We start from the raw sequence: 20,713 nt of genomic DNA on the forward strand, positions 1-20,713 counted from the left end.
GAAGACCTGGGGACTGAGGTCTGCCACAGAAGTAGATGCAAAACCCTGCAGGGCATCAGCATCTGGACCAGCACTAGTGGAGCTGCCTTCTCCCCCCGAGCAGTCGCCAGGAGAGCGGCTCCCGGGAGCTCCTGCCCTGAGCCCCGGACGCGCCGCTGCGGGACGCCGTGCAAGAGGCAGCGCTGGGACCTATCGGCCGGGGCTGCCCCCGGGGCGGGAAGGGGAAGGCGAAACACCAGCCGGGGGCCGAAGGAGCGGGAAGGGCCGGCTGCTGGGAGAGCCCCCGGCTGGGGAGAGCGGACAGCGAGCGCGGAGGTCCGCGCGGCCGTGCCGAGCCCTCCCGCCCAGCGCTGCCCGCTGCTGCCCGCAGGGAGCTGGCCGCTGCTTCTGGGGGCCACGCGGCTCTTGTGCGCTGCGAAGGGTGTCCAGCCCCCTCCCGAAATGGGAGAGCCCGTGGCGTTTGGCGCAGGGGGTTTCAGCACGCTGCTTGCCTGGAGCACGGCGGCAGCCGGGACTGTGCTGCCTCATCCCCGTCGCCCTGACGGCGGTTGCCTCCCCCGGTCCAGAGGTCCCGAGTGGTTAGGGGAGCTAAAGCGGGAGAGCTAAAGCAGGATGCACAAGGCCAAAACCTGTTCAGCTCCCCGGTGCTTCCCGGAGACGCGCTGCTCCCAGGCCAGCGTCCCAGGCGAGGGGCGACCCGCCTCTTCCTCCGGGACGGCGATCTCGCTGCTCGCGCGCCCTCCCCGAGCGCCTCTGCTTTCCTCCGTCTTCACATCCCCCGCTCCAGCCCCAGAGCTCCCCTCCTTAACACCCCGGTGCGCTATTAATATCCTTTGACTGTCCTAATGCCTGTAGACAATCAGGTCCCCAGCCACCCCCACCTCCCCCCTCCTCAAAAGCTTCCCTCAGCTGTCTTTAAGTCGTATCTGAAATATGCTGTATGTAGGAGGAGAAATTCAGTCTGACAGCAGTTTAAAACACTGCACTACTTGGCAGATTTAAATGCTATTTTAAATATAAGCTATGACACAACGGACAAAAATAGCATTGAAAATACCCTGTCATGTTCCATATTGCGAGGACTAGAGAAGCAGACCAGGCTAGAAAGGAGCAGAGAAGGAGGCCAGATGGAGAAGAGAGGTTATTTTGTTTGTTTTAAAGGAACTAGATGAATGTATTCTGTATATGACTGGGTAAATGTGTTTTATGGAGCATGGAGCCAAAAAGAAATAAACCTTCTCATGAAAATCTACATATTTTATTACATGTGGAATCTGCCAAAGCAGGTTCGCTGGTAAATAATTGGTCAGAAGATGTATTTATTACCAAGCTGCTTTGGTAATACCCAACATGAACAGCCATCGGGCTGCTAATGGGTTCTTCTTTGTCATCCCCGAGCCTTTACCTCCCTCTTATTTGCTTACAATTTAATAGGAATTTTTTCTCCTAAAATAACCCACCCACCCACAAACGAAAAAGCCACCGTAAAATAGGTAGAAGTGATTATGAACTTGAGGCTGCTGGTTCAGCGACCCCGCATTGTGCCGGGCCGGGGAGCAGGGCACCGCGGGAAGCGGGAGAGCAGGAGCAGCAGCGCAGAGTGCAGAGGACTGCTGTCTGCACCGGCTAATCGATGCAGCTGAGTGTGAAACCCACGGCGAATCCCCCAAAGAGGGGCGCGAACACCCCTGCAGCCAGACGCTTCTGCTCGGTTGCTGGTGAGCGGCTGGGGAGCAGACGCAGGCCGGCCCCGGTGGCTGGCGCGGGTCACTCGTGGGGAGAGGGACCCTTTGCTTCAGCTCAGGAGAAACCTGTTTATACGAGTTTAAAGACAGCGCCAACGAGCAGGCTGCCTTTAAGGGGAGCGTCCGGATTGAAACGAGATAATTTATCACAGTGCTCGGCTCAGGATGCCACTTCAAAGCCGGGCCACGTGGGCAGCCGGGAGAGACGGCAGCGGTGCACCGGCTGCAGGAATGCAGGCTGTGCCGCTGCCGCCGGCCCCTCTCCCGAGGCCACGCGCGTCTGCAAGATCCCGGGAGGTCGTGTGACCCAGCCGCGTGCCAGCAGAGCCGTCACCAGACCTGGGTGCAAAGCGCTGGGGCGGGGAGTGCCTGGGCCCCCAGACTGCCGGGCTGCAAGAGGAGGGCGGAGGAGAGGTTTCTTCTTCATCGCTGTTTCCGAGTGAAAGTGCTGCTCTGAACTGCTCTCGTCTCTTAGCATCTCATCTCCCACCACGCCGCACACGCAGACACACGGGGCAGGACACGTAACAACCACCCTCCTCGTGCTTGTGCAAGAGGAGCAGATCGTGGCTCCTTCCAGTCCCCCGGTTTATCCAGCAGCGAGATGGGGCAGTAATCTGGACGGAGGGGGTCGGCCTGAGCATGGTCCTTGTCACATCAGGGACGTGGTACAGTGGAGGAGCGCTGGGAGGAGGTCCGAGCTAGAGCAAGCCTTGGGCCATCATCTGCAGCCCCTGGAAGCCCCCAGCGAAAGGAGCCGGCCTCCCCAAACAAGCGCTGCATCACCACCGCCAGCCGCCAGCCCACCGCGGGCATTGCTGCAGCTTGCTCCCTCCAAGGCTGCGTGCGAGTGTGTTTCCCCTCTGTGAACATCTGGGACAAGCGCTGGTCTCTGCGCAAGCTGCGGAGACCCGGAGCAGCTCAGTGAACTGAAGGGGAGGTGAAGGGGCAAAGCCAGAGCACTTGGCCCCACGAGGGAGATGCCCGCTTCCCGCTGACAGTCTCAAACCCTTCCCAGACTCCCGCAGCGCATGTGTGAGCCTTTCCTATACCGTCCTGCACTTATCCTGTTACTCAGCTCACAAGGAAATGTCTCGCTGCGCCCGAGAGGCAGCTCCGGCCACCACGTAACAGTGTCATGTCCCTGCGCCCAGCCTGGTGCTTCCTCCCTTCCGCCCCAGTCCGCCTCTCCCTGCGTCCTCGCCAGAAAGGAGCTCCTTGGGGCAGAGGCTCTGTTTCTCCAGGGGCTGGAAAGCACTCGATTTATATGGGAAAGAATTGAGGGCATTAAAAATAGGTAGCAAATTCCCTGGTGCTGCCCAGCTGCTTTGCCTGGGGCAGGCTGAGCACAGCTTGCCGGGTGATTCACGCGCTCTGGGGAGAGCCGGTGGCATCTCAGCTTTTCTGGATGGAGGAGGAAGAGCAAACCCCGTCTGTGACGCCGGGAGCTAAAGGAGTCACGGGAGGGCTTTGGCTGGCTGCATTTCTGTGACCTGGCACCGGGAAGGCCGCGCTCCGGGCTCAGCCCTGCCCGGGCTGGCAGCGCACCGGCAGTCCTGCGACCCCGCATCCCTCCCGAGGGTGCTGCCGGGGCGGCACATACGCAGCCTTTCCGTCCCTCACAAACCACGACGGCCCGAGCAAACGTGCCCTAGGTGTTCCCAGCTGACACCTCCAGGCAGATGGCACTGACTGTCCAGCTAGGCTGGCAAAATCTGTTTATTAGGAGAGAAAACTACACCTACATCTGTGCTCCTGTTTCCCCCCCTCGCTAGCCTGAGGAGCCAACCCCAGGGGATGCTCGGGCCGGGCTGCTCCTCGTCCCCCCGCCGCAGCTCCCCGGCAGGGCACAGACCTGCGGGCACCGCGCTTCGGCCCGGGAGCAGAGGGGCAGCACGCACTGCCGCGCGGCTCAGCACCAAGCAGCGTCCCTCTGCAGCGCACGGACGGGGAGCGGGGAGGCAGGGAGTCTGCTAAGCTCCAAATAGGTACGGGGACCTTCCCAGGCTCCAGGCTAAGGGGGGCTATCAGAGGGCAGCCACACTGCTGTGTTTTAGTAAAGGCTTCAAAGACCTCTCAGTTATTCTCCTGCCCAAGCCGGCCTGTTACAAAGGTAGATGTATGAGGCAGAGACCCAGTTTCAGAGCAGACTTGGTCTGCAGAGGCTAATGCCAGGCAGTTTTTATCTGCACAGCATTTCTCAGCTGTTGTGGACCTTGCAAACGGGAGCATGCTCAGCCCTGCTGCCCCTGCGGAGACGCCGGGCAGCCTTTCCTTCCTCCCTGCATGCACGCAGAACCGGGAATGGGGGGAGCCCAGCTCAGAGGTGAAGGAAAACTCCTGTTAGAGCCCAGCGAGACTTTGCGAGGTGTCAAAAAGCCAAAGCAGCAGCAGCGTCCTGCTCCCTCGGTGCAGCATGGCACCGCCAGCATCGCCCCGGGGCTGGGCCCAGGCGCTCGGCCGGGATTTTCCCAGCCACCTTCCCCGAGCGCCGGGGTCTCCGGGGTCCCAAGCAGCCGCTCGCCAAGCGACGAGCGAGTGCCCAGAGCCCCCGGGGAGCAGGGACTTGTCGGAGGCAGGCTTGCTGTGCTGGGCCCTCTGCTCCCTGGGCGATTTTTGTGCCCCAATGAACAATGCAGAAGCACCACTCTGCAAAAGCAGACTTTTCATGCTTGCTTTCTATTTTAGACTGAAATAAAAGCATTTCTCTCTCTTCTGACCTCCTCCACTTCCTTATCGACACTCCCAGGACACTGGTTCGGGTGCTGCGGTCCCCCGCAGCTCAGCGGGGTAACCCGGGCATTGCAGCGGCTGCCGGCCACCCCTCCGCCCCCGTCCGTGATGCCCGAGCGGGGATTTCTCTGTCCACGGCGGGACCAACGCGGTGTCCCGGGCTGGCGGGGGGGTCACGCAGCACCGTGGCGGCAGGCGTGGGAAGCCACCGCGGCGGCGAGGGAGGCCTGGGGCAGTCGCCCCGCAAAGGGTTAACGCGGCTCTGCGCCTCGCGGGGTGAAGGGGGAGCCGGCGCTTGCAAATCCCTCAATTACCCAGGCCAGGAGGCTGCTGGGGAAGAGCTTTATTAGCGGTTGCGTGTTCATTAACCGCTTCTGCACAGCTGCCTAATTACGGCCGCCATTAGACTCGCACAGTCTCCCCCCCCCCAGCCCCCAGCGCTCTTATTAACCTTAATTACACCTCCGTGGCTGGGCTGGGCGCTCACCTGAGCTGCGCAGGCCGCGGGGCCGAGGCAGGGCCGCCTAATTGCCGGCGTCCCCGCGCCGGCGGGGCGAGCGGGGGGCCCGGGCCGGCCCGGCCGCGTGCGGCGCGCCAGATGTTGGCTGCTGAAAAGCGGAGCGCTGCCCTCTCACTGAGCTAAGAGCCGGCAATTAGATCGCTAGCAGGGCATTGAGCAGCGCCCTGAAAGGCTTCCCCGCCGGAGCCGCCGGCACCAGGGGATGCGCGGGGAAGGGGCCGCGGGGCAGGGCGGCCTCATCCTGCCCTTTGCGCCCTCCCCTGCACCCCCTTTTCTAAAGGGTGATGCCACAAAGCAGAAGCCACCATGTTTCTTCTCCTCTCCTCCGATGAGCACGACCAAGTGGAGCTCCTCGGGAAGATGGAGCCTCTTCCTCCGTTCCCTCCCGGTGCAGAGATGCCCCTCTCTACCCCCTTCTGCCACCCCCCCACCATGCGCCTCCCCTTTGGGAGCAAAAAAAGGAAAAAAAAAGATAATAAAGTTCTTATTTCCACCACATTTGCCATTTCCTGGTCTAAGTAAAGAGTGTCATAAGAGTGACAAGCTAAAAGCCACTGATTACTGTGGATTCATGGCATTTATTCTCCTAGTGAAAAGAGCAAACATCAGAAATAATGTGGTCCGGCCTGCCTCAGCGCCTAACCCTGCAATTAATCTGCATGCAGGGGAAGAAGGTGCCGGAGCATCTGATACACGGCGAGCCAGTAATTAAAGGCAGATGCATCCGCGGGGATCCCGGCACGGGATGGAGCGCCCCGGCTCCGCTCAGGACGCGGAGCAGCGCGGGATGCTCTCCCTGCCCGCCGTGGGCCTGTCCCGAAGCTGCTTGTCTGGCCGAGTGAAGGAGAGGCTTCGGCGGCCCCAGCCACGGACCGAGCGGGGAGCGAGGGGCCGGGGAGCTCGTCCTGCCGCCGGGCTGCCCGGGATGATTGCCGGCCTCCTGCCTCCGGGGTCTGCGCCGCTGCTCCTGTGGAGACCTTTAATCCGTGGGGGATCAGCAAATTAATCCACTAAAGCATGAAGGGCCTGAGCTGTGTTTAATCGCTCCCTTTTGTGTCGGGGGACGGCTAAATGACCATACAAGAGAAAAACCCACAGAGGGGTCAGAGGGGAGGCGGCGGGCGATTAACCCCCCTTGTCTCCCTGGGGCGGCGGGGGGGCCGGGCTGACCCCGCTGCCGGGCTGCCGGCCGGCGCCGGAGGGGAGCAAAGCTCCCTGGAGCCGGGGCAGAGCCGCCGCCGGTTGTGGTGACACTCGGTGACACTCAGCCCCCGATGCTCCCCTTGGGAGCTATTTTGGCCGAGGGGTCCCCGGTGCTCAGGGCGGCTGAATCCTCCTCTCCCCCCGCCGGGGAGGGAGGAGTCGATCCGGGGGCTGCGGCAGGAGCCGTCTGCCTGCTCCGGCACAGATTGTGCCAGCGCGTGGTTGAGCGCGACGAGCGCTCGGAGCCAGCACCCTTCAAAAATATCACTCGGGGAACAAATGACACCACCTCCCCCTCGCCATCCTCGCCACCAACTCCCTCGCCCCGGCAGGGGCGGCCATGCCAGCCTGGGTGCTGAGATCCCCCCGGGCCCTCCCCCTCCAATTTTCTTCAAAAGGAGAATAACCTGCAATATATATATATTTTTTCCTTTCTGGAAACTAATGGACTCCTTAAATAGCAAAAATTGCACCCTGTAATTAAGATCTTGCTTTTTAAATGATTAATCATTCTAACCCCTTCCAGCGGCATCCCACTTACTGCTGCTCTCATATTGAAATGCAGATCTGAGAGGGAGGGAGCCAAGCAGGTCTGCGCCGAGAGGAGCAATTAAATCTTCCAGCTGTCGCTGGTCCACCCCATCCTCCGTTCCTCCGGCTTTTTTGGGAAACCCTGGGCATTGTCCGTGGAGGGCTTGCTTGGTGTCCCTCTCTGCATCCGCCTTTTGACCGTCCGATCCCAGTCCTTCTCCCCACCTCTGTCCCCTCTTTTTCTCTGCATAAGCTCCTCATTTCTGGACTCAGTGACACCTCCTGACCTCAAGGTCTGACCTTCCTTTCCTTGGTAGCCAGAGCCTATAAATGGCACTTATCCCAAAAGCCACCTGTCCGTGTCTCCCTGGGTGCAGGAGGAAAGGATGTGAACTCAGGGTTAAGGTAACATCAGCCTGACTTAGCAGAACAGGGTTGCCCACGTGCTTCCACCGCTTTCCCTCTTCGACACACGGAGAGTCAAGCACAGGATTATTTCTACCCCAGTGGAAGTCTCAAGCACACAGAAGAGGTTAGAAGAGGAGGAAAGGGATAAAACCCCCTTGGTCATGCACGAATACGTGGGGATGGTAGCCCTGGGGAGAGGCGCAGCTCGATGCCTTTCCCGGCAGCTCTGCGGTGGGGTCACGGTCCCTGTCCAACCCGCAGCGCTGGGGCTTCGCTCTCTGTGCCGGCCAGCACATACGGATACTGCATACGGGAAGTGAAAGCTGCAGATTAAATGTCTGGGCTTTTGCAGAGATAAAAACACTGCAGGGAAGACTGCAAGCCATGAATTTTTAGGTATCCTGGAAACAGAGCCCTGAAGCTAACCCATCCCCTGCTCTGGGGCAGGATGCTCAACTTGATCTTAAGTCTATCCAAATCTGGAGGGATTCCCTACTTCCCCATTGGCTGGAGAGTTTTTCCAGTGGCATCTTTAGTGCAAATTGAGCTGCACCCTCTTGCCATGCTCACAGGGGCTGTGGAGAACCAGTGACCTGCACGTGGTTTGTGCCAACCAGCTGCATGTTCAGGGATTGCCTCTCTGCTGCCTCTTTCTACACCAGTTCTTGCAAAGCTCCTATGTCATATCTTCTCATTCTCCCAGTTTCCCCTGAACTGGATCCAGTTGTGAAAAAAAAAAATTCTGCACAAGACGCTTGTGAACACATGCCACCACACAGCGAGGAGTTCCCCACAGCCCTGACACATCGCCTCCCTCGTTCACACTTTCCCTGGGACAAACCACAGGCTTCTGAGGATGCTCAAGCAAGTAAAATGTTCAGCTATTTTAGAAGCCATGACCAAAAGAAGTTCCTCTAGCCTAAATCCCTCAGCATGCCCTCCCCAAGCTGGAGGAAACCCTTCAGAAGTTTTCTCTCAACGTGCAATTATTCAGCTCAGCACAGTGAAACTATGGGTGGATGAAAGTCAGTCGGAGGAAAACATGCTCCGGTTTCACTCACCAGCAGAACCATTCTGTTGGCTTGAGAAAAGCACACTCGTTTCTGATTAGGTTGTCCACACCCAAGCAATAGCTGAAAAGGAAGGACCTGAGATGTGCTTTTTTGATTTAATGCCCTCCAATAAATCCCACTTCCTCTGTCATTCCCTCAAGCTTTGCTGCAGTCCCATGGCTGAACATCGGTGTGGCCAGAACTCAACCTCTATCTCCACAGGCCAAGAGGAGACCTTGTATTCCAGGTTTATTTAATTCAGTACAATATATGTAGAGATTCACAAGTGCAGGTAACTAGAGGGGGGCACTAGAGTTTCTGTGTCTGAATATCTCACATCTCTTTGCTACTGATTTTGCTGATAAGGAAATAGAGAGGAGACAGAGGAAAATGTGTAACAATGTGAGAAAGGGATTGACAAACAAAAGGGAAAAAAGAGAGAGCCTGGGATGCAGACAGGATGCTCTTCATAGAGTAGGAATGAAAGGAGAAAGGAATGCTTTCCTAGGGAGAAATGGGAAGAGAGCGTCTGTGTTACTTTTACCTTTAAAATGCTCCTGGACCATGCCTTTGTTCACAAAGGTCTCCGAAAAACTCCCCAGAAGGTGTGGGGAAAGGAGGAAAATCAAACCCTTCTCTAGATCATCCATCCCACTGTCCCTGAGCCACTGGGGGCACTGGGCCCACACAGTACTGAGCATAGAAATGTAGCACGGCAAGGATGCTCCATGAACTGGCGAGCCTTGTCCATGTTACAAGTAAGACACTGTTAACCCTCAGCATCAGCACTGTTTCTGCTGTTTCTGGTCTGATGCTGAGGGTTATTCCTATATTCTGGGTTATAACACCTAGATATGGCATGGCTGTATGACAGAGCACAGTTCTTCTCACTGTGTACCAACCTTAGACTGTTAGAGCATGATCTTGACATGGATGCAACTGAAAAGGCAAGAGGGCCCCTAGCTACCTGAGTACTTTTCTCCCCCCTGAAGAGTGCCTTGGTCTTTGTGGTCACCAGGACATCTTGCAGTGGTGACTGCACTGACTCAGGACTTCATTCCCTATCTCAGCTAGAGCACAGAGGCCTTTTTTCCATGAGGAAATGGAAGTAATATCAACAGGCCAGATAGGAAGTGATGCGGAGCAAGGCAGAACATGAGCTACCCTCCCAAAGGAATGACTTTTAGCAGCAATCCCAACACTGCTTTGACATCCTCTCTTTTATAGTCTGGATTCTCCAAAATCTCTGATGATTTTCCAGGATTTTAAAGCATTCAGTGCCTGGTTGGTTGGTCTTTCTGCCTCGGTCTTGTTGGGAAAACCTAAGCAACTGGCTTTGGACAGGTAATGCCATGCCCAGCCCATGGAAATGGGCCCCAGGTTCACACAGGCAGGAGCACAGTGAGGGTTAATCAGTGGGTAGAGGAGGCGGGTACAGACGAGTCCTGGTGGGACAAGATGTCCAGAGCATCAGAATGCAATCAGAAAAATCCACCAAGCTCTCTATTTACGGATCTCTGCTCCTTTGCATGGCCTCTTTTTTTCTCTTCTTTGCTTTTCTCTTTTTACTCTCTGCCCTAAGTTCCAAGACACAAGAGTCCAGCCCATCCCCAAGCCCCCTCCACACAGTCATTTGCATTTTCACCAGCCTTGATTAATGCCAGAGCCTGTTTATAGAGTTACAATCTCCAAATTAGGTTGCCGAAGGCATCCTGGGCCAGCCCTGGAAAAATCTCGGTGGCTGAAAGGAGCCATAACTAAGCCTTAAGCAGACGTCTTTATTCAGCAGTAATTGACGTTTAACAGACGTCTGTAACTTCGTCTGGACTTATAAAAAAAAAAAAAGAAAAAGTTCTCCCCTCTCTTTATGTTCCCCCCTTTTATCCAGCAGTCAAAAGTGTAAGAAACCACCACACAGGCCCCACTCGGTCACTGTTCAGCAGGGGCTGTGACAATAGTGGGGCTGAAACAAAGCCCCAGCCCACGCTGCACACACTGGCGCCTTGTATGTCTATTTACCTCCTAGAGTGGTTTATGCTAATTTATTGGCGAGCGGCGACTACTTCTGCATACTGATTTGGCTCCACTTCTTTCTGAGCTGGGGCCTGTTGTCTGAAGTGAGGCCCGCGGACTGACCCCCTCCCCGGCACCCGAAAAAAAGGACGCGGCAATGTTTGTGGCACCTCCGGGAAAGGCAACGCTCCCTACTTGCCCCCCCCGTCCTCGAAGCCACCATTTTGACTATGTTACGGCTCTTTATTTCGGTCACCCTTGGTCGAGTAAGGATGGGGTGAAGGGAGCAGGCTGGACAGACTGCACAGCCTTGGCAGGCTGAGATTCCTCCACCGGCAGGGATTCCCACTGCGGAGCCGAGCGCGCCCCATGCACGCGGGAATGAAAGGAAATCATTGCGCACCATTTGGCTCCAGGGCTCTCTGTATTCATTCACTGCTTCGTGCATGGAGCCAGTTTCCCCCTGCAAAGGGACAGATACTGTCCCTTCCCAGACGGACTTTCCAGACACTAGAACCAGACTGAAGAGAACCAACGCTTATAGCCATGGTTTGTAACTAAGGCCATAGAAAGAAACACTGCAGATAGCTGTGCAGAGACAGCAGGATTTTCATACAAATATACCTCAGCTGTGTGCCTGTTCTGCTGGCCTCTGTGAGCATGGGAGGGTGCTTGCAAGTCAGGAAGACACTAGAAATCAGGATAACATTATTTTCTTCTTTCCTGAGTGCTTACATTGTGTACTATTCTCTGCTGCACAATGGTTTATTTCAGCACTGGGACATGAATTCTCAGATCAGGTTTTACTGACTTCCTTGCAGGCTAATTTTCCTTTCTTCCTTGAGAAGACATGGTCCTGCCCAGCCCCTGGCTGGGGTAGAGCCCTCGTGCTCTCCTGTAGATGTTTGGAGAGCTGGGAGGACCATCAGGCTTGTCTCTACACACCACATCCTTTCCAGCTACTGTTTTCATAGAGCACAACGTAACCTAGACTTTACCCAGAGTTAAAGAGCAAATCATCTTAGTGGTCAGGATTTCCTGGAGAAATGTGAAGCTGAATGGGCAGCTGCTGTTCCTCTCCCACAAAGCTTCCTGCCAGCATCTGCCTGTGTCAAGCGTAGCTCAAGGTGAAGCCAAGCCTTGGAGGCAAGGCCAGGAGAATCGACTAAGGCAGAAAGAAAGAAGTCAGGAGCAACTCATTTTGATGCTGGGGGCTTGCTGTCTGTAGCACACGGATCTTCTAGAAAGCTGGTCACTGCCATGATGACATGAAGATTAGGGACAGTCAGACATGAGTCTTTATGTCCGTGGAGTAAGAATTGGGTTATCACATCACAGGCGAGAATGTGAATGATGAAGGCAGTTTAACCAAGAGCAGTTAAGGTCATTGGCACATTTAACAAAGCAGCGGACTAGGAAGCTTGAAGAAACATCTCAGAGGTTCTTCATCCCCCCAGGAGAGGCTGGAGAGAGTGCTCCAGCATGCCCAGCTCTCACACTGTTCCTCTGCACCCGGGGAGCCACCCTGCCGGGCCCCAGCCAGAGGTACTCTCACCAATTGCAGGTTGCAATTGCAGTAACTGACAGGCAATTCCCGGCTGCGGAGCAAGGCAGGAGACCTTTCAGCTACAGTGGAAGATACACCTCATGATTGGTAGAGTCACCCCAACAGAGTGAGAAATCTGGCCTGAAGTACCAGAGGAGTGCAGGGTCCAAGCCCCAGCAGCTTGTCTCTGCGGGGCTGCCAATAGAGCAGGCTGCTGGAACCACAAAACTGCAGACCACCTGCAGGTACTCCGTCCTGTTCCCTTCCCGCCAGGCTCCTGTCCCCTTGGGAATGTTATGTTCTCTGGGAGATTTTACTCATTTCCTAAAAGAGAAAGGTCTGGGGAGAAAAAGGATGAGAGAGAGTTAGTTGGACACGTGCAACTGCGTGAGATGGCTCAGAGGTCCATAAACCTCGCCTGTGCTTTGCTGACACTGCACCGGCTGGCTCAAGCCTAGACAGACATGAACACGCACTTCAGGAGCTGCTGGCTCTGAAGGGTTTGTTTGGGGTGAGTGCCCACTGCTGAGCATAGCAAGCAGCGGTTCAGAAGACATTTCTATAAATGGTGAGCATAAACTGGTGTAGTTTCTCTGGTTTCGCCTTCTCCCATAATCCCACATGTAGATAACGCTACTCTGGGGAGGAGCAGCCAAAAGTCACCCTGCTGCCAGTGTGACTTAGGCCAACCCGGGTGGCACATCCCACTGCCCATGGCGCTGGAGGCAGCCGCGGCACTGGCACCCAGTGCTGCCTCTTCAGCCAGGCTGGGAGCTCAGGGTGGGGGTGCTGTGCTGGAGCCAGGCCACGGAGACAACCCTTATGCCAGAGGAGTGCTCAGCATGCCAGAGAAGCCAGTTTTTCAGCTGCTTTGTGCTGCTAACGCTACAGAAAGGGACATGGATCCGGCCTTTTGTGTTTCAAACCCTAAGGCCTGTTTTTTCCCTTTTTGTGCTGCTCAAAGCAGCAATAACTTTTGCAGCCCTTCTGGAATAGTTCCCCAGAGCTTTCCTCTCCAGCGGGCACAGGGCATGCCCGCGGGGAGGTGGCAGCTCGCATTAACCCGCTGGAGTGGGTCTCTTGGCTGTCACACCCGGAAAGGGAAACAGGCTCTTTACAAGTCTCTTTGCCCATCTTGCCCACAACCCTCCTGCATATCCGTGCGTCTGGCAGCGCTGCGCAGGGCACAGCGAGCCCTGGCCTCCTCTGTCCGTCCTTAGATCAAGTGCTCTCATGAGTCTGAGGTCAAGAAACCCAGGCCAAGGCAGAGAAAGGGGGATTTCTTCAGGCTTTCTACAGAAGCAAAAAGGGAGGATTTCCTGCCTAAGATCAGTACAAGGAAGCCAAGCACCGGGATGAACGCAAAGAGCAGAGAGACTGAACTGAAAGGCACTAGCAACACCCAGAGATGCCTTTGCATCTGTTTTTTGGCAGCTGCAACCCAGCCAGCCCGCGTGGGACCCCCGGCCGCTGAATTACCCCATCAGCAGCCTCCTGCCCAACAGCCCGATGTGGCCCTCACCTCCGGGACAAGGGCAGCCAGTGCCGGCTGTGGGTTGCGGTGATGAACGGATGGCTCGGCAGAGCGGCGACGCTGAGCCAGTGGCACCGGAGTGCCAGTGTAAACTCTGAGCACAGCAAAGGAGCAAAGTCTGAGGCCCCTCGCCCAGGCTCTGCACCCTCCCTGGAGCAGTGGCTGAGCAGAGCTACCTCCCAGCACTAGAGAGCCACAAGAGGGTTAAATTTATGAAGGCGAGCATCCCTCCTCCCCACCCCTCAGCAACCTGCCTGCCGAGGGAGAGGCAGAGAGGGCATGGGAGCCAAGCTCTGGGAAAGCTCAGCCCTCCGCCTGGGAGCCTGGCCTGTGCGCCTGCCTGCCTTGCAGGAGAGGAAGGAGATGTGAGCACCATGTCTTAGGATAGGGCACCTCATGCTGGCAGCTCCAGATATAGCCTGGAAAGCCTTTGTTTTAGTGATTTCCCTTCTTTCTCCCAGGGCAGCTGGCCCTGGCTCTGCCCTGCTGAGGCTCACAGGCTGCAGGGGAGAATGATGCTTCAGAGCGGTGTCAGGCTGCAGGGACCAGAAAGCTAGCCCGGGGCCTGGGATTACCCTCCTGGCTCCTCTGTCACACGTTTTCTGATCAACCCCCCAACCAGAGTCACCTACACACCAGGCCAGGCCAGGATTTTTCTCAGCTACCCCGTGCCGAGCATCCCCCCGACGCGGCTGTGTGGCGAGCGGAGGCAGCAGCACCACGGCCCCGTCCCGGTGCTGCCCAAGCTGCCGCTGCACGAGGAGCTGCTCCAGTGCCGCCAGCGCAGTGGCTGTGGGGTCGGAGGGGCATCGAGCACCAGTTTTGCCCTGATTGTGGGAGGCTTTGAAACCCATGAACACCAGGGCCAAGCTTGCTGTACCCCAAGCCTCACCATTAGGCTCAGCTGCCCCATATGCCCCATTGAAGGCGCTAGGGGAAAAGAAAAAAATCTTTCAGGGGGCATTTTTTAAAGCTCCCATTCTTGAAAAAGCCTCCCCGAGGGCTGACGAGTGCCCCAGGCGGGAAAGCCCATGTGTGTGGGAACGGAGCGGAGCGGCTGCTCCTGCACGGACAACCTTTATCAATCAAAGCCAAGAAGTTTAGGGCTGAGCCCCCAGATCCTGGCTCATGGACCCGTGACAGCTTCTGCTGTCCCCCAAAAAGCATCGCACCCTCGCCCCCGGCCCGCCTGTCCCCCACCAGAGCTGTTGCTCCGAGGCGGGGGGATGCTGCCACCGTTATCCCGCGGGAATTGCCAGCGAGCTGTTATCTGCCAATCAAGGGCGGGTGAGAAAAGAAACCCCCACAAAACAAGATGTCTGGTGTGAATCTCCTGATCTCGTTAACCCAAGGGCTGCGCCAGACTCGGGCCGCGTGCAATCGCCGGCTCCGGGCCTCGCTTAGCAACAGGGCACGAAACAGCCTGCGGCCTCGCGGGAGAAAAAAAGGCCTTTTCTTGTCGGTGAAAGATTCATCGTTCGGGCTGAAAGTGGCCCCTCCCCTCTTTCAAATACTTGTCAGCGGGGAGAATACAGCTTAGATACTGGGCTGATCAGATCATGGCTAATCTGTTATTCCTTGCCACTAAAACTGCCAGCAGACTTTCAAACAACTTCACTGGGAGTGTGCGTGCGGCGGGAGGGAGCCGGCGGGAGGCACCGGGCTCCGCGGCGCAGCGGGGCTGCCGCGGCCGGGCTGGCCCCACTCTGCCCCGCGCCCGGCCGCACCGGGGCAGCTTCCCGCACGGAGGAGACGCTGTGGCCCGAGCGTCCCCGGGGCTGGGAGCTGGGCCCTCACAGCTGCATGGCATGGAGGTTTTTCCTCCAAAAGCAGCTTCCCACCGTGGAAGGAAATTTCCCACGCGTGCCTCAACACCACCAACGATGCCAACAAGAAGGGGGCCAGCACAGAGAAAGGTGCCATCCCCGGCTATTCCCACAACCCGCCCCCCCAGGCTGACATGTTTGCAAAAGGAGAAATGGACAAATCAAACAAACGTCCTCAAAGGCTTGCAGGAATTTCATGTGGTGGCCCAGATTCTGCTCTCCGTTGCACGGGGTTAAATCAGAGAGATGCTGTTCGTAGGGGTGTGCACTTGCAAGCATCTCCTATAAGCACATCTACCCCAAACGCCGGCGCTGCCGTGGGCAGCCGGCTCAGGGACAGCAGTTGCAGGCAGCTACCTGCCCAGACAATGTACCCAGTGTCCCCTGGTGTTTGCTAGGCTCCACACTGCTGTGTCCTCCCTGCTCCTCTTTTCAGTGCTCATTAGATCAAGCTGCTGCCACTTTAGTGCCTTGAAGCCCCAGGAGCCCGGCGGGAATGTGGTGGGACAGCAGGCTGGGTAAGGCTTTGGGCGGAGAATCAAAAACCAAAGCACTGCGGCCAAAAACGTGGGCTTTGATTTAGAAAGTACAGCTTTAAAATTAAAAATATAATGCATACACACACACACATATATATATAAAAATACTCATACACTGTGTCTTCTGGGGGGGATTCTGGTAGTCAGAAGTCCAGTTTTCCCTATCGGAATAGGCTGGATGGAGCTGTTCTAACCATTCCCACAAAACCTGTGGGTAAGCAGCAGGGCTCTGTGCCCGGTCCCCAGGCCTGACCTTGGCACACGCTGCTCTGTCTCTGCCAAAATGTTCTACGTGCCCACGGGCCTCATCCATGCTCCCTAGCTCTCCTGCTGTGTCTGCCTTGCTCTAACCTGGAACTAAGCCTGGACTTATCCCTAAATCTAACCCTTCTGGGTCTAGCACTAACCACAGCTTATTGTGCAGGGCTGCTGCAGAGACAGACCCTCCGGTCACAGTCGGGCCTGCGACAGAAAGGAAAACTTTCCTGAAGTGGCCACGGTGCTGAGAACCGGCGAGAGGGGGCCAAGGTGCCCAGCGAGTCTGGGGACTGCCTCACACCCCGGCAGCCTCCTCTTAGTCAGGAATAATTAATTACCTTCTTGAGGATCTTAGCTTCAGCCCTTCCCTGCTCGTGCACCAGCCCAGGAGAGGAGGGAGGGAGGGAGGAGACGGCAGCGAAGAGGGTAGAGAATTAATTGGACATTGTGTTGGGAATCGCCTCCTGGTTGCTGTCAATCTTCGGAGTGAACAGCCTCTTGTCTCACTCAATAGGAACTTTATATGCTCCTTTAATCCTTCAGTCTGTATTGTCAGGGCTTCCCCCCTCCTCCTGTCTCCCCTTCCCACCGCAGGACTTCTGATGACCCCAGCTGTCTGAGGCGATACAAAGAAGCCCCTTAACTAACACTCTGTGATCTACACAGGCAATAAAGAGGCTCCCCTTGACAAGGATTTGTGGGCAGAATATATGCAAATGCCAGGACGTGTGCGGGTGGGGAGGTGGGCCACGAAGGCCAGCGCGCGGCTTGGTGCAGCTCCCGGCCCCAGGACGGGGCTAGGAGACGCTGTGGCCCTGGCCAGGGAAGGGCTGCAGGTGTGGTGACAGTGCGGCACGGAGCTCGGGGAGGGACGGCCACCAGGCAGGAAAATGCGGGTGGTGAGAGCTCAGGTGCACGGGCAGAGCTGTATGGATCCCGTCTGGGCACTGCACACCCTGCCACACGGCTAAAGCAAACAGGGGAGCCCCTCTGCCCATCCAGGCCTGCCCAGCAAAGACATCCATGGACACGCAAAGGGGACTCAGCCCATGACCATGAGTTTCAGGTCCTGCTGTCTCAAGCCGGGGGGACACCCGTGGCCCTGACAGCCCATCTGTGGTGGTGAGAAGACACAGGGTCCTGCGCTTGGCTGATGTCCCCATGCACGTCTGTCCAGGCTGCTCCTGCTCCATGCACGGCTTCATACCAGCACCCCTCCCAGCTCCCTGGTGCTTGCCATTCATCTCTTCCTCCCACAACATGGGCTCATCTCACTGTCACCTCTTCCTCTGTCCCCTTCTAGCCCAGGACACCTGACGATGCCAGCAGACAGTCCGGGGCTTGCATGTCTAGGGAATCTTGCCCACTGATCAGGATGCCCATGGAAAGAACGTCTCTCCCTTACTTCCCCTCAGCTACAGGAATGGGGGCTTCACCTCTCCTTCCTTTGGTTCAGTATCTCTCAGCAAGACCGTGATGGGCCTCTCTAGGGGAGGGAGAGCAGAGCCAAGTCTCCTGCTCTCCCTCCTTGGCTCTGTTCAGCGTTGCTCTCCTCCTTCAGTGATGGAGATCACCGTTCTGGTAGACTGTCTCCCTAGCCTCACTCCTCTCTAGACTGGTCAGCACCACCTCAGCATTCTTTCCTGGGGCTGGATGCTCTCCCACCCAACTTCTCTAGCACTCGCTTCTCCTGTGCAGCTTCCTGCCTTCTCCTTGCCTCTGTCTCGTGAGTCTCTCCCCGTCCTGAACAGAGACCAGGCTCTCCTCCACAGGCTAACTCCAAAACTCACCAGGGGATGCTCCAGTAACACTGTGGAGCAGGTAGCTGGTGGATTCCCCAGGCACGCAGAGACCGCGCTGCCCTGACATGGGAAGGAAGCCCAGGAACCAAGAACGTTTGCTCTCGTGCTCATTGGACAACCAAAAGGCCCAAAGTCCTCCTCCTGCTCTGCGGAGAGGGGTGGCTGCAGCGGCCTCCTGGAGCGGGCGCAGGTCCCTTCCTTCTACAGCGAGCGGCTCCTTGAGAGGCCGGCAGCCACGTCCTGAAGTCAGGAGGCCATGCTCCTTCCCACATTAGCACATGAATAGGGCCGGGGGGAGGTGGGAAGGGGGGCAAGCCCCCACTGTCCACTCAAGCAAACAATTTGGCTAGCAAATTGACATAATTACAAGGGACAGAGAGAAAAGAAAGGCGAGCCCCCTCCCCTGCGCTCCAGAGGGCCCGACCCCTGCCGAGTTACTTAGACCCTTTGTGAGACTCAATGCTAGGTACTGATTAGGGAACGTATGCCCTTTTCAAGGGCTCTAAGTGATTGGCTGCCTTAATCTGATTACAATTTACAGCACTCCTTAAGAAGGGACTGGAGTGCCTTTCACACACATGCATGGACGCACCAGGCCTGACACGCACACATTCGTGCCAACACAAAGGTGCATGTGTGTGCACAGGCGCGCTGCGGCTGTTCGGCTGGCGCTCACGCGTGCAGGGACGCGCTGACGCGGACACGCGTGTAATGTCAGCATGCGCATACGGACGTGCCAACACCACCTGGCACACAGGGGCAACAGGCACACGCTGACACGCCACTGCCAACAGGCGGTTTGCAGCATGCCAGGTAACACGTCTGCTCATGTTCAAAAAGACTAAATGCACCCACAAAACCGTTGCAGTTGCAGCGTTTGCATGGACAGGCAGAGCTGCACACGTGCTGACAGGCAACCAGCAAGTGATCAGGCGTGACCCATGCCCCAGGCATGCAACGGTGGCCGGTTTCAGCCCAGATCCAGGGCTTACACAGTCTACCTGCTCACACACGCACGCACACCGGGACAACCACAAGCAGCCCTCCTGCGTGTGTGCACACCCCTGACGGGGACACCCCCACACCCATGCAGCAGCCAGACCGGTGGCCTGATGCGCAGGCCCAGAAATAACATGCTGAGAGCCCTCCTGCTCCCCCAGGCCAGCCAGCAGACGGGCATCCACCTGCAGAGGCATGAGGGCCCCGTTAGAAGCGGGGGGACGGCAGAGCTGAGCAAAGGCCGTCCCCGGTGAGCTCTGCAGCGGCTTTCAGGAGCGGGAGTATGATCTAAGCCCACCTGCCTGCCTATTAAAAGCAGGATTAAACAGTGCTGTTCCCCACCCGCCCCCTTCCCCCTTCGTGCTCTCTCTATCATCATCCCCTTGGGGAAACCACCATCTTTACATGCGATTTTTTTTAACCTCTTTTCTACTCCGCGCTCCATAGATCCCAGGGGATTAGCAGCCAGGCTGGGCCTTCCAGCCGACTCGAAGGCTGCTTGTTTCAGCCAGCCCCCCCATGGGAACCTGCCCTGGGACAGCTTTGGTCAATGCCTCTGGTGCTTCCCAGCCAATTTGTACCACCTAATCCCTGAGGGTATCAACAGCTCCTTTCTCACACATCCTTCCAGGGCAGGCCAATCCTCCACTCTCCGCGATCCCCTGTTGAGAAACCCTCCGTCCACTGCTGGGGCCGTGACCGCACTTCAAACACACTAGCCCGACCCCGGCATTGTTTGCCAGGGAATTAAAACTGCAAGGCCAGCCCCAGAGAGTGATTTAGTTACTGAGACTGGGTTGAGTCTTGGAAGAGCATGGGCAATAAAATGCTTCACTGCCCAAGAGTCTGGGCAATTTGGTGTCTTCCCACGAGGAGGAGGCAGGGCCTGAAGGACCGGGGAGAGCGGAGCAAACAGCGAGTGGGGCCCGAGCTCCTTCTGCCGGACACGTGCACACAGGACAGGACCGTCTCCTGGTGCCATGCCCGCAGTGTGCTGCCCTGATGGAGACGCGGGCTGGTGGCCTCGTTAAAGCAACAAGGCTTATTCGAGCTTTTTGGTCACTGCCCTCCGCAGCCCTTGCAAGCTGCTGGGAAGAGACAGCAGAGGCCACGGGGGCTGGACACAACCTCCCCGTGGTGGGACACAGCCTCCCAACATTGAGTGGGGTGACAGGCTGCTCTCCCAATGGGGCAAACCGCAAGGCTGGCGCAGCTAGATGCCAGCACTTTGGGGACATGCCCAAAAGCTCCTTCAAGGGTGGGGGACAGAGGGCTGCTGGCCATGGTCACACAGCAAGGAATGCAGGGCCTAAGAGGTCCGTTCCTGCTTTCAAGTGGTTTTGCAGACTTGGGACACAAAGTTTAGGACTCACTTTTTAAAAGGGGATTGTTTAGAGCACCTGTCAGTAAATTTGTCTGTGATAATCTCTGACTGACTCAGTGGATGAAGCTGTGAGCAGAAAATGGCTGCTACATCCTTTCCCTGGCAGAAACAGGCTGGGAGGAAATCTCTTTCCTCCAGCAGATCCGAGCACATGGAAGTCAGGAATGGCTCCTCATTTTCTCATCCCCACACTGGGAAAAGGGTGCAGCTCCACATATGCTCAACCTCTGCTTTGACCATTCTCCAGAGACCATTTCCAACTCCTATAGGACTCTGCTTTGCCATCAGAATGGCATACGAGTCCAGGACGATATATCGTCATCTGACAAGAGGGCTAGAGTTTCAGATGGCCCATGTACAGGATGAAGATGGCCATCCCAGGTGAGCCATGTGGACGGTCCAGGGGACAGCCCACATGGGCAGCAGGAAAACGGAAAGGTCACAGAAATCTGGATGTGGGCAAAATCAGCCAGTGCATCTTCAGGACTGCAGGAGGCAGGTGCCCTCCCTGCCTGTGAACGGGGCATGCAGGGAGTAGGTGAGGGAGGCAGTTACTCAGTTGCTGAGGTTTGTAGGGGCTAAGAAGGTATGTTCTTGGGAGCAAAATTAGCCTGGCAAAA

Source organism: Dromaius novaehollandiae, chromosome 10 (assembly GCF_036370855.1).
Source record: "Dromaius novaehollandiae isolate bDroNov1 chromosome 10, bDroNov1.hap1, whole genome shotgun sequence".
NCBI classification, from domain to species: Eukaryota; Metazoa; Chordata; class Aves; order Casuariiformes; family Dromaiidae; genus Dromaius; species Dromaius novaehollandiae.